Source organism: Marmota flaviventris, chromosome 4 (assembly GCF_047511675.1).
Source record: "Marmota flaviventris isolate mMarFla1 chromosome 4, mMarFla1.hap1, whole genome shotgun sequence".
NCBI classification, from domain to species: Eukaryota; Metazoa; Chordata; class Mammalia; order Rodentia; family Sciuridae; genus Marmota; species Marmota flaviventris.
In genome coordinates this window covers 37,385,523-37,400,451 of record NC_092501.1, presented here as the reverse complement: position 1 = coordinate 37,400,451, position 14,929 = coordinate 37,385,523, and positions in this window count along the sequence as shown.

The following is a 14,929-nucleotide window of genomic DNA, read 5'->3' as shown; positions in this document are numbered from 1 at the left end:
TCTCAGGTCTTGGAGCTGCCATGTTGAAATGTGGTTTGTCCCCAAAAATCTCATGTTGAGGCTTGGTCCCCAATGTGGTGGCGATAAAATTTAGTGTCTTTGAAGAGGTGATTAGGTGATTGCTTTTCTCCTGGGAGTGAGTTCCTGCTCTCCAGGGACTGGAAGGTTACTGTGAGAGTGGGTTGCTAAAATGCAACTTCAGCTTCCAGGGCTATGTCTTTCTTGCTTGAGCTCTCTTGCACATGTGCTGTTTGCTCATGGCCCTGATTGTTCACATGCTGTGATGCCGCCAGGGGCTGTCACCAGACACTGGCAGGATGCTGTTTGGACTCCCGAGCCACTAGAATCATGAGGTAAATATACTCCTTTTCCTTATGAAGTACCCAATATCAGGAATCCCGTGATACCAATACAAAATGAACCAAGAAAGGATCCAAGCAAACCTGGATTTGAATCCTGGCTTCAACGCTTACTAGCCATTATCAGACACACATTTCAATAGAGTCCTGGTCTACTTCCATTTGCCATGACTTCTGGTTGCATATTTTTTTTAATGCAGATTTTGGCTTAGAAATTGCTCAAGCCTATGACACAAACTTTGATAAACTAATGTAACATCATGTAACATCTCTGAGTCATTTCCTTGGATGTTAAATGTATATAAGTTTGTTGTAAATCAAGCAGTGAATGTGATGCCAACAGCAGTGAAGGGTGGGTTATGCACAGATCTTACACACTACTTCAGATTCCTCTAACTCCACCTGTCTCCACACTATAGGTTCATCTGTCACTATTGTACCCTAAACTCAATTTGGCCTTATTGTTCTGGCCACCCAGTAATTTGCTCCAGATGTACTGGGTTTTCTATCTTGGCTGATCACGAGCACCCTTAGAATTTGTCATTCTGAGCACCATTTCTGGGTCTAGACAGAAGACTACACAGCAAGTTTTGGGAACTAGTGTCTCAAGAGGTCTCAGGAAGGACTGTATGACATACCCTAGAAGTTCAGGGGCCTTATCTCCTTGTAGGGAAAAAAAATGTGACCATTGAGAAACTACAGTTGAGAGGAAACTGGGCAGATTAATCGCCTCTCCTTCCTCTTTCCTTAAATGATATTTTCTCTCGCCACCAAATGGGAACTGCCCAAGTAGAAATGGCTGCTGACCAACCCTGTGCTTCCTTGACTTCTCATGGAGCCATGCATCATTTCAATCACATCCTTCCTCACCAGGAATTCTCAGACACACATTTCAACAGAGTCCTGGTCTACTTCCTAGTGCCATCACTTCTGGTTGCAGATTTTTTTTTTTTTTAATGAAGATTTTGGGTAAGAAATTGCTCAGGCTTATGACACAAACTTTGATAAACTAATAAAACACTCATATCTTGAACATATGCCAATGTCCATGGGGGCTACTGTTGCAGAAAATCAGCCTTTCTGGAAAGTTGGAAATAGTGACATGAGAGAAGAAACATCCCAGCTATTTGTTCTGACTTCAGGAGGAATCATTTAAGCTAGAAATTCCAAACATCCTCACTTGTTTTTTCTCTCTCACCCTCTGCATCCTATCACCCTTGCTTAGTCACTATAACCTTTCTAACCACTTCCCTGCTTTTTGTCCTTTATCAGCATAGATTTGACTCATCAGTCTTCTGGACAAGAGCTTCAGAGCCTCTGTCCCACCAGTTCCAATTTCATCCTACTGAACCCATTCTCCAAGTTGCTATCAGATTAGTCTTTCTAGAATATAAGGCAGCTTGCTTGGCTTCTCTACTCATGAATCAGTAATCCCTCATAGCTTTTAGAGCGTGCCTTCAATTAAAGCTTTCAGATTAAACTCATTGTGGGACCTTCCCCTACCCCCATCCACCTCCCCTGCCAATATGAAAAATTACAACGCTGTATGACAAATACTTAAAAAGGACAAGCTAAGTGCTGTACGAAGGGAGAGACAGTATCACACTCTAGCTGGGTCAGTGGACGGCAGTTTAAAAGAGGTATGGTGTTTGAGCAATATATTTTCTAAAATTAGTTTTAGGAAGTGTCCAACACATTTACCCTTTTATTGTTTTTTTTTTCTCCTTATATACAAATGTTGATGCTGGTCTATGATTGTATTGTTTAAAGAATTCTCTACTTCTCCCTGTGGGAGAATCCTGTGTGTTCTACTGTGGCTTGTCATGTAACTCGCTACCCTCATTGACCCACTGAATTGGTGCCAGCCTTGGCCACATGGCTTCTTTGTCTAGTGAGATGCGGGTGGAAATGATGTGTGCCTCTTCTGAGTAGAAGCTTTAAGAGCTCTGGTGTGGTTCTTCCACTTTCTTTTTTCCCCTCATCATGAGATCATCATGTCACTGCTCTTTCAGTCTGGGTCCAAAACAAAGACTATTTGGAGCAGAATTGCAGCTGACCTGCAATGGACAAGCAACATATGAGAGGAATAAACCTTCACTGTTATAAGTCTCTGAGATTTTAGGGTTGATTTTTACTGTAGTGTAGCCTAATCTAGGCTGATCCATACATTTACTTACATAGTATTTATCTATTGCTGCTTAAAACTTACCCCCAAATTAGTGGCTTAAAACAGCCATGACAGATGATTGTTTAGTTTACTCCCAAATCTGTAATTCAAGCAGGGGTTAGGGCTGAGGGGAGCTGCAGATAGCTCTTTCCTGTTCCATACTTACACAGTTCAATGGTTGGGAGCTGCAACCATAGGAGGTCTTACTCATGTGTCTGGTGGTTGAGGCTGGCTGTCAGCTGGGATCTCTGCTGAACTGTAGCCAGAGCACCCACATGCAGCTTTTCTTTCTTTTCTGTTTCTTTTTCTTTTTTTCTTTGATGGTGCTGGGCCATGTGCATGTTAAAGCCCCAGCCCACTGTAGCCTTTCTCAGTTGGCTACTCGCTTTCCTCACAGAATGGGCTTGGGTCTCCTAGGTGAATACACCAAAATAAGCAAGTAGAAGTGCCATGTCCTTTCATGACCCAGATGTCCATGTCATGGAGAACCACATCTCATATACAAAAAGAACAAATAAACAAGAGAAACTAAAAAATTGATATTAGGGTTCTCCATAGAAACAGAACCCATAAGATGTGGTGTGTGTGTGTGTGTGTGTGTGTGTGTGTAAAAGAGAGAGAGAGATTTCAAGGAATTGGCTCATGCAGTTGTGGGAGTTAGCATGTTCAAAATCTGTGGACGGACTGGCAGGAGTATATGTCAGCCTTGAGTCTGAAGGTGGCCTGGAGGCAGAATTTCTTCAGAATTAGGTCACAAAAAATGAGTTCCCTGGGAGAAACACAGTTCTAACCTCACAAGAGGGAATATAGGGTTTTGTGTGTGTGTGTGTGGTGTGTGTAAGAGAGAGAGATTCAACTTTTAAAAAATCCATTCATGGACACTAATGAAAAGTGGCTATTTTATAAAAAAAAAATTCATAGGGCAGGTAGGGCAGGGAAAGTTTATAATGCACATTCAACTTAAACTACCTGAATTACAATGAAAAATATCAAATCAACCTAATCAGAAAACTAAATTCTCTCACAGGTAAAAAGAAAAGGAAAAATGAATGGAGAAAGTTCAAAGGAGAAAATGACAAATATTTGTCATTAAAATGATCTCAGAGTTGTAGTTAATACACTTAATCTAGTAAATTAATAAAACAACTAAAGTAGGTACTATAAAATATTATCTAACCATATGTGACACATTTGAAGGAAGTTAGAAAGGTATTTGAGGGTGAGGGTGTATTTGAACCTAAAGGTCAGGGTATTAAAAATAATCCCATATGATGAGCATTAATTTAGAATCTTCCATTATCTCCACCATTACACAAAAAGAATGGGCAGGAAGGTTTAGTAGTTCTGTCAGTGGGATTATTACATTGGAATGACATTATCCCCAATCCTTCATCCTGACCCCATATTTCTGATGGATAGTAACTGCATAAAACTTATCAATTGTCATTTAGAAACTGCAACTTGCTTGGGTTCAAAGGAGAATTCAAATGATAATTGCTATAGACAGAATTTTTTCTATCCCCTCCCAAATTCATATGTGGAAATCTTAACCTCTAGTCTGGTGGCTTTTGTGGGTGCGACTTTTGGGAGGCGATTAGGTCAGAAGGTTGGAGTCCTCACAAATGAGACTCGTGTCCTAAAAAAAAGAACCCAGTGAGCTTGTTGAGAGCCACAGCCGAAGGGGCCCCAGCAAACTTCCAGCTGCCGGCTGATGATTGGCTCACAGCGGCCCCAGCAACATCTAGCTGATTGGCTCCTCTGCGGTGATGCTCATTGGACTGTTTCCCTGCCCTTTCAGACCACGGAGCTGCTCATTGGGGGACTTTTTTGGCTCCGCCCACGTGACCCAGCCAATCGGCCTCAAGAGCAGGAGGATTGGGGGAGGTGAAAAGAAGCTTGTGTGGGAGAGAGAGGCTTGTGGAAAGCCGGTGGTGGCAGTTGAGGCTCTGAGGGTTTTTCCTGAGAGGCTGTTTTGTTTGGCGTGTTTGGTTCTAAAAATAAAGTTAGTTTCTTTTGACAAGTGGCTTCTGATTGTGCCCAGCCAGACTGCGGCATCTGGTGGCCCGTACGGAGCACTGGAGGAACCCAGCAACCCCATCAGGGTAGTGCCCAGGACACATTGTCCATCAGATCCCTCATCAGACAAACCAGAGGGAGCGCAGGGAGCTCTTCTCACCTCTTCTGCCATGTGAGATCACAATGAGATGATGACCATCCATGACCCAGGAAGACGGCCCTCACTAGACACTTAACCTGATTTTGCCTTTACCTCAGACATCCCAGCATCTAGACTGTAAGAAATAAATTTCTGTTGTTCATAAACCACACATTTTATATTTCATTGTAGCAGCCATATAACACTAAGATAGTAATTTCAATTCACCCTAAAAGCAGTTCATTAGACAATGTCATCTAAACAGGATGACTCAGGTATTCTTAAAGCAAATGATTTTTCAATCCTGGAAAATTAATAAAGAATGTAAATCAAATGTGTAGACTTAACATTTGTGTACTGTGTTTAAAAATAAGAATTTCATCAGTAGGATAGTCTCCCAACACTTGAATATAAAGTACTTTCAGTGTTTAAGAGATTCTGAGATGGAAGCCTAGAGGTTCTTAATAAATTATGTAATTGATTTTAGAGTTTTGGGTCTGAGTTGAATATTAGAGAATAGTTTTCTAAAATATATACACTGTATTGAGAGGCTTAAGTCAATTTTAGATTAACTATATTTATAAGTTAATTTATTAGGTGGATGATAGTTTCAGTATTTGGAAAAAGTTTGCTAGGCCTGCAAATTTTGAAGTATTTAATAATAGTTATAATTGCATTAAAATATTTGTTTATTTTTTGCATTAAATATTTAAATAACTTAATATACTAAGTTTGTAAATAGGTTAATATGTTTTGAATTGAGGTGGTCAAAACCTTTTCCAGAAGTAACAGTTTTTATTTAATTTAATTCTGTTTTTTTTGTGTTTTTTTTTTTGTACTGGGGATTGAACCCAGGGGTGCTTTGCTACTGAGCTACATCCCCATCCCTTTATTTTATTTTGAGACCGGGTCTCCCTTGTAATCCTCCTGCCTCAGTCTCCCAAGTTGCTGGGATTATAGGCATGCACCAGAGCACCTGGCTGATTTCATTCTTAAATTTACAAGATTGACAAAAGCGATAAAGTTTTGAAGAAACTTGTTTCTAAATTTTCACTTTAATAAACTAAATTTTAATTTAAATCCAAGCATCTTTAAATAGCTTATCTAAACTTGAAAGCTCCCCCAGGAAGACCTAAAATGGAGGTCAAAGACCAAATTTCCACTGTGATAAGAATTGAGATTTTGAGTCAGAAGCAATTAAAACTGGTATCAAAGTAATACCAAAGATGACTGAATTAAACTTTCTCAAGTTGTAGAAACAGATGATTAGCAGTGTTTGGTAGAATGGCAAAGCAAGAAAGCAAATAAGAGATCCTTCATTTTAACATATGCTGGAAAACTTCATAAATTAAAACGGTGAGTATCCAGCCAGGGGAATTTTTTTTTTTTTTTTTTTTTTTGCCAACTTTAAAAAGATGAAAGATCAGGCTATCTTCATCAAGACTAAATACCCTAAAACTTGGAAAAGAAAAAATATCGGGTAAGCCTCCTATCATTTATGGGGATAACAGAAGGTAGTCTAATTTTACAATGACTGAAAGACTATAACATCTACGATCACCAACTGGCTGGGTTGACGATATGAACTGAGTTTAAAGGAGCTGGCTGTATCAATAACAAAGAAAACAGCGAAGAAAGCTCGCAATACACAGAAATACCTTTTGCAGGAATCAGGGATGTTTCTGAGACCTCTGGGGTCTGCTGGAAAGAGAGTGTGCATCTAGATTATTTTTATGGGAGGGACCCACAAAAGGAGGTTCCATGGAATGTTCTTTCCAAATAAAGCAAGGGGTCATGTTTCAGGGGGTTGAATCTAGCTTCCCGATGTCCTGTGGTCAGTAGATTGATTGACATCTTGGCAAGTCACAACCATCTCAGGTGCCCTGTGGGAACACAGGCAGAGGAAAGTGCACACAATCCACAATCGTTGCACAACCCAAAGAGCATGCAAGGACAGGCTGGTCCTCCCTTATGCTCAAATGCGCATAGCTCACACACACAGTCCATGGATGGCTCACGACAATCTACATAACCCATTTAGAGAAAAAAGGCTTCAAAAGTGTACTTTTAATGGCAAAGAGATTAGCAAAGTAAAGATTTGAGAATAAGGATGAGAATATACAAATGCATGACAAGTCTCTACCTTCACAACCAATGTAAAACTCCAAATGCAAGATCCTTCTGGACAGATTTTAACCGTGACTGAGCTGTTTCACTTCTACTTTTACTTTCTTCTCAGTACTAAGAAATCTGTTTTTCTGGCAGCATACTCTTTATCTTATTAACTAGGTGAAATCTCTGACCATTTTTGGAGTAAAAATGTAATAATCCTATTGGTTGTATTCTATTAAGTAGCTGAATCTCAACAATGACTTAGTTTGATGACTTAGGTATTATTTATATGGGTTACAAAGAAGAGATGCATAATAACCATTTTAATTGCCAAAGAATTTGAAAAACTTTTTTATAATCAAATGTAATATGAAGTGATTTGAGTCATTGATCATTTTATTGCCCTTTTTAATTGGAAAGAAACTAACAAACCACTTAAAGACAAATATTATGTTTCATAAGCTCTTTTTCATATTGTGTTCCTTGAAGAATGAAAAAATATGTTAAATAAACATAATGATCAGTAAGATTTCTAAATACATAAATAAAGACTATAAGATAATATGCCAAAATATTAACTGAGTTGTGTGTTCTGTGTGATTTTGAATTTTTTCAGCATTTTGTATTATTGAAATTATCATATGCATGCATTACTTTTATAATGTGAATAAATTTTCATTTTAAAAATTGATTTATACAACCTTCTAAATATAAGATAGTCATACTTGCATAAAATGTATATGTTCAGTGGGAATTAACCAAAAGAGCTACACAATTTAAGCAATAAACTGACATAGTATTAGATATCGATCCAAATTAGAAAACAGAGGTCCACAAGTCCATATTGACTCAATAAATGATTAATAAATTAATAAATAGGGTGAAAGAGACAGATTTCCCATGGAGGACAATTTCAAATAATCATAGATACTTCCACTCCTTAAGGGGGAGGGCAGGGGAGGCTGTGCATAGTAACTTTCTTCCAAAGACTACAGTATGGAGATGAGGAGGGAAGTAACTTCACAGAATAAACTCTATAAACCTGCATAAACACTATCATAGCCAGTGATAGAGGTCAACATCAAAGTCATTAAGCATATCAACAGTGTGTACCCTAGATAGGATGTAATGAGAATAGAACTTTATCTATGTGTTCTTCTTTCCAAAACCCATAACTCCAATCTAATCATGAAAAAGCATCAGACAAATTTCAATTGAGAGACTTTCTACAAAATACCTGACCAGTATTTTTCAAACTGTCAAGGTCATCACAAACAAGGAACATCTGAGAAATTGTCATAGCCATGGGGATCCTAAGAAGATATAACAACTAAATAAAATATGGTATCCTAAACTGGGCATGGTGGTGCACACCTGTAATCTCAGCAGCTCAGGAAGCTGAGTCAGGAAAATCGCGGTTCAAAGCCAACCTTAGTGAAAGTGAGGTGCTAAGCAACTCAGTGAGACCCTGTCTTTAAATAAAATACAAAATTGGGCTGGGGATGTGGCTTAATGGTTAAGTGCCCCTGAGTTCAATCCCCGTATACCTCCCCCCAAAAATACGTTATCCTAGATGGGATCCTCCAAGAAAATAAAGAGATTAGAAAAACCCTAGGGAAATCTGCCTAAAGTGTGGACTTTAGTTAATAATAATAATGCATCAATATCAATTTCTTACTTGTAACAAATATATCATATCAATGTAAGGTGTTACTAATAGGGGAAACCGGATGCCAGATAAATGGGAACGTTCTATACTATCTTCCCAATTTTTCTGAAAATCTAAACTTTTCTAAGATACAGAATCTATAATAAATGCTTTATTGCTCTTGAAACATGAAACTTACAAAATTAGATGCATTCTATCAACAATTCTGACAGGAGTCCTGGGGCAGCTGGGTAAGTCAAGAAGTTCCATGCTCTGATATGAGTCACTTCACAGAGGCAGTGCTCCCAAACTACCATACACTAAGTTAGTCGCTTCCAGTCTTAGGTTCTAAAAAGGTTTTCTGAACTTGCAATATAAATGCGTTCTTGAGGATTCATGCCTATGTGTTTGAAAGTCTAGAGGGAGGTGAGAAAGAGGAGGAAGTAGAATAGGGATCTAGACTATTTCTTCCCTTGGCTCTCTGGGTGGTGCATTTTACCTGTACAACAATTTTAATTGATTCAAAGGTAGTTAGATCCTCACCTTCCTCTTTATATTAAAGAGGTTTTGTAACTTTCTGCCCAAGCTGATCTTTTTTGCCTTACCCCTCTTTGCTGTATTGGGTTTAATTTCTTCTAGGTTTGTCCTTCTTTGTTGATGCAGGATGCTGGAAGTTCCTGTGTGGAGAGTGTAGGGGTACTATATGAGTACTGAAACTGGGGAAAAGGTTTGTTCAATTGAGATAAATTTAAATATAATACAAAACAGTATATATGTTTTACACTAACACATTGTAAATATAATACATTATACTATGCAGTAAGGAAATATTCATGTGTTCATTAACCAAGTATAACGAATACCAACAAGTTCTCATATTTATTTCAGATTTTTAAATAAGTTTTTGAAATTAATTTATTTATTTTAATTTGTTATACATGATGGCAGCATGCATTTCAATTCATAGTACACATATAGAGCACAATTTTTCATGTCTCTGGTTGTACACAAAGTAGAGTCACACCACTCATGTCTTATACATGTACTTAGGGTAATGATGATGTCCATCTCATCCACCATCTTTCCTACCCTTGTTTTCTCCTCCCCCTTTGCCTTATCTAATGTTCCTTCATTCCTCCCATGCTCCCCCCTCCCACCATTATGGATCAGCACTCACATATCAGAGAAAACAGTTGGCCTTTGGTTTTTTGGGATTGGCTTAATTCACTTAGCATGATACTATCCAACACAATCCATTTACCTGCAAATGCCATAATTTTATTCTCTTTTAATGCTAAGTAATATTCCATTGTGTGTATATACCAGTTTTCTTTTTAATCCATCCATCTATTGAAAGGTATCTAAGTTGGTTCCACAACTTAGCTAATGTGATTTTTGCTGCTATAAACATTGATGTGGCTGTGGCACTGTAGTATGCTGTTTTTAAGTCTTTTGGGTATAAACTGAGGAGTGGGATAGCTGGGTCAAATGGTGGTTCCATTCCAAGTTTTCCAAAGAATCTCCATACTGCTTTCCAGATTGGCTGCACCAATTTGTAGTCCAACCAGCAATGCATGAGTGTGTGCCGCAGTCTGGCTGGGAACAAATGCCACAGTCTGGCTGGGCACACAATCACGAGCCACCACACAGCTTGTAGATTCAAACAGAAACTCTTTATTCCCGAACTCACACCAGCCGTCTACAATCACGTTCTGGGGAAATCCACGTTCTCTGCCCAAATCCACTCCCACTGGGCTTCTGTCTCCCAAAAAATACTGTCTGAATCCCGTGAGAACTCAAGGGGAACTCAGGCAGCAGGATACGCCCTATTCCCAGCAGGAATAATCTTAAACCTGGAACCTAAACTGGGAACGCCCTAAACCCGGGTCCGCCCTGGTCCTTGAGCAAGGTCACCTACATGCAATGTCACTGCAAAATGTCCTATTTCCACGAGTCCTTCCACTAAGCAACATGGGGTACGCTGGCAAGGAAATTGTCATACCTACTTGGCTAATGGCTCCCAGCATCTCCCCCCTTCTGATTAATTAAACAACAAGCAATGTGGCTTAAGGACCGTGCCTGGTAGGTTGTCCAATTCAACATATGGTTCTTACCCGTCATGGGAAAAACTGACCTTTAGGCGTCAGCCTCCTGTCTTAGGTTGATACCACTGCAATTGGATCATACCCGTCACTGACTACCGGTCCAGCATATAGCCATTGGCCCCCAAATTTTAGACCATCACTAGCAGAAGGGAGGAGGATACAGAAATGCCACGACACCAAGCCAATTGACGGCTCCTTGGGAAAAATTGCATCACTGGTGACACCATCAGCAAAGATATGTCAGCACTACCACAATTAACATGGGGTGCGCTGGCAAGGAAATAAAAATTGCATCACTAGTGACACCATCAGCAAAGATATGCCAGCATTACCACAATTCACTGCACCAAACGATAGTTACATAGTCCAGGCAAGTTCTGCAAGCAGTTCAAAGCAGAGGAATCTATCAATATGTCCATTTCCTCCCAAAATCCGTTTCCTCCCAAAGTAAGTTGACTCCTTGATTGAGCATTACTTGTTGAGTTATATTCATTGATGCATCAGTTTATACAGTTTACTGTGATAGCTATCATAGAAGCTGTAGTTTGGTTTTATCTTTGTCTTCACCGGCACTAGGATGAAGATAGGAATTCTGGCAATGATGCTAAAGAGACATTATCCTGAAAAGAATTATTAAATATAATGAAAAGGAAAGGTGAAAGTAAACAAACAGATCTGTTAACCTATTTTAAAAACAATCCTTAACAGCTGTTTACCTAATTTAAATTAAACCATTTAAATCACGTGAATAAAAAAAATAATAATAATTCGGATCCATTTTTTCATGAGCGCTCCTCATATAAGAAATATGGACATACGCACATACAGACATACAACACAAAACACAAGAGTGCACACAAAGTACAACACATAAGACAATAGTAAAGGCCTTGTAGCTTTACCTAGGTGAAATCTCCATTGCAATGTTTAAAAACTCCACAGTCAAAAAATAAAACTGATCAGAAAAACATTAACCTAGGTTTGTATGAGCTCAAAAAATAAAAATAGAACCTTATGATGTGGAAAAATGCAATAATAAAATAGCTATTGAAAAAAGCATCCTGGTTAATCACTGTCGCAGATGTAAGAATGGCCAAGCTGGAGTTCTGGATATCAGCTGTTATGGATTTGAGTCAAATCATCTTCTTTTCGATCTGTAGAAATTGTTTTAGTTAATCTCTCTGGAATCCAAATCGGCTGCTGTTCTCCCTGTGGAAAAACACAAACAGACCCCCGACTCCAGACAATCACTGGGTCAGGACCTTTCCATTGTCCTGTTAGAATATCTTTCCAAAGTACTTTAGGCTTATGTACATTTTTTGGATACATGTGTCTTTCCGCAGCACTAAGTCCTGATGAATCCAAATTTAAAAAGTTTAGAGTAAAAAGCGTTATTTTAAGTTTATCTTTGGGGGATATATACCCCCTTCCAATTCCCTCTTTTTGCTTTAATAAGTATATGTCTGTATCTAATAGTTGTCTTAGCTTTTTGCATTTTCTATCTGAAATACCTTTACTTGACATTTTCAACCATTTTCTATCTTATTTCCATCTTCTAGTTTTTTTTTTCCTAAGGTTTGTATATTTACCCTTAGTTGCTTATTTTCCTCCTAGTTTTTTTTCTTCCTATTTTGTGGGTTTAAAATTCTTGCTTCCTACATTTTTTTATCTTCCTACATCTTTTCTATCTTTTTTTCTTTTTAACTTTCTATTCTTCTGTCTTTAAAGTTTTTCACTTTAAATTTTTAATCTTCTTTATCTAAATATCTTTTATCCTATTATCTTCCCATTTTTTTTAAGTAATGCCTTTAAGATTAACTAGGCTTCAAATGATGCAATAAAGCAATCTTTTTTCCGCCATGAAGGTATCTCGACCACCTTCAATTTAACCTTTTAAAGCCTTTTAATTATCATCTATACTGTACTTTTAAGTGTACTTTTTCACCACCTACAACTTCACTCTTTTAAACGAGGCTTAGATTCTGTTTAAATCACTTTAATGTTAGTTTACATGGCTGCCCTTCAACAAAAGGCTTTTTTTTTTAAACTCCATTGAGAAGCTTTGTCTCAATCTGCCATGTACAAATACCTTTTTCTTCTTTCTTCCTTTCTCAAGCTTTTAAAGTAAGTCTAGTTTCCTCAAGATCTTTTTAAATGGCATTTTACAACTTTTTACTTTGCCACAAAGAGATTATCTCATCTAGAAACATTTCTTTTTCCTTTAACCTTTTATATTAAAATATATTTCCATATCTTGAATCTTTTTCTATCTCTTTTTAACCGTTAACCCTTTTTATAAATTCACATTTTGAAAGAACTCTTATAAAATTTCTGATTTAGACAAATTATTCCACTTTAATAAGATGAAAGACTTTCATGTTTTTATGATACTATAATACTATAATTGAAACCCAACTGAAACTTCTTATACTCTTTGTATATAAATTACACATGATAGAATCTTAACTCTTAGTAACCTTGTTTTAGCAAAGACACATACCAAAGAAATATTAAACATTTTTCCATTTACCAATTTATGAAAACACACATAATGTTTAAATATATTACCTTATGGAACTTAATAAGTAAAGAGTACTTGATTTTATATTTAGTGGTTGATTTAACACTTTACCTTTGTAAATTAATCAGATGTCTGTAAAAACCAAGATCTTAGACAATTGTAGTAAACAGAACTAGCCGTCTCTTTCTTGAAGAAAAATCCTTCTACAGGATACCATGATGGTCCCATTGATATACTTAATAACTCGTCTTTAAAAAGCCATGGGCTACATTTTTGTATTGTATCAACATATGCCCTAATTGTTCTTGGTCTCACTGGGGTGCCTCCTTCCTCTAACAATTTTTCTTCCTCGGAGGCCAATAACTTCAAACCTTGAGTCAACCATTTTCCCCATTTTGCCTGAGAAAGTTCTAGGAACAGGCAACTTGAAATAAAAACAAAATAAATCAAAACAATAGCACATTGTTTTTTGAAATGTTCACCCATTCTTTCTCTCTTCCTCAAGGGTGAGAAATTTCACTTACCTCTAAGCTTCAGAAGTTCCCCCGCACGGGACGCCAAATGCCGCAGTCTGGCTGGGCACAAATGCCACAGTCTGGCTGGGTACACAATCACGAGCCACCACACAGCTTGTAGATTCAAACAGCAACTCTTTATTCCCGAACTCACACCAGCCGTCTACAATCACATTCTGGGGAAATCCACGTTCTCTGCCCAAATCCACTCCCACTGGGCTTCTGTCTCCCAAAAAATACTGTCTGAATCCCATGAGAACTCAAGGGGAACTCAGGCAGCAGGATACGCCCTATTCCCAGCAGGAATAATCTTAAACCTGGAACCTAAACTGGGAACGCCCTAAACCCGGATTATAAACCGGGAACACCCTAAACCCGGGTCCGCCCTGGTCCTTGAGCAAGGTCACCTACATGCAATGTCACTGCAAAATGTCCTATTTCCACGAGTCCTTCCACTAAGCAACATGGGGTACGCTGGCAAGGAAATTGTCATACCTACTTGGCTAATGGCTCCCAGCAAGTGTGCATTTCCCCTGCATCCTTGCCAACACTTATTGTTGTTTGTATTCTTGATAGCTGCCATTCTGACTGGGGTGAGATGAAATCTTAGAGTGGTTTTGATTTGCACTTCTCTAATTGCTAGAGATGTTGAACATTTTTTCATATATTTGTTGATTGATTGTATGTTATCTTCTGAGAAGTGTCTTGGCCTACTTATTGACTGGGTTATTTGTTTTTTTGAGGTGTTAAGTTTTTTGAGTTCTTTATATATCCTAGAGATTAGTGCTGTATCTGATGTGTATGTGGTAAAAATTTGCTCCCATTCTGTAGGCTCTCTCTTCATTTCACTGATTGTTTGTTTGTTGTTGTTGTTGAGAATAAACTTTTCAGTTTCAATTCATTCCATTTATTGATTCTTGATCTTATTTTTATTTTATTATATTCTTGTCTATAGGAGTCTTGCTAAGGAAGTTGGGGCCGAATCCAACATGATGAAGATTTGGGCCTACTTTTCCTCCTCCTCCTCCTCCTCCTCCTCCTCCTCCTCCTCCTCCTTCTTCTTCATTATCTTTCTTTTTTAACATTTATTTTTTAGTTGTAGTTGGACACAATACCTTTATTTCACTTATTTATATTTATGTAGTGCTGAGGATTGAACCCAGGGTCTCACGTGTGTGAGGCAAGCACTCTACTACTGAGCCACAAACCCAGACCCTACTTTTTCTTCTATTAGGTGCAGAATCTCTGGTCTAGTTTCTAGGTCCTTGATCCCCTTTGAGTTGAGTTTTTTGCATGATGAAAGGTGAGGACTTAATTTCATTTTGTTGCATATGAATTTCCAGTTTT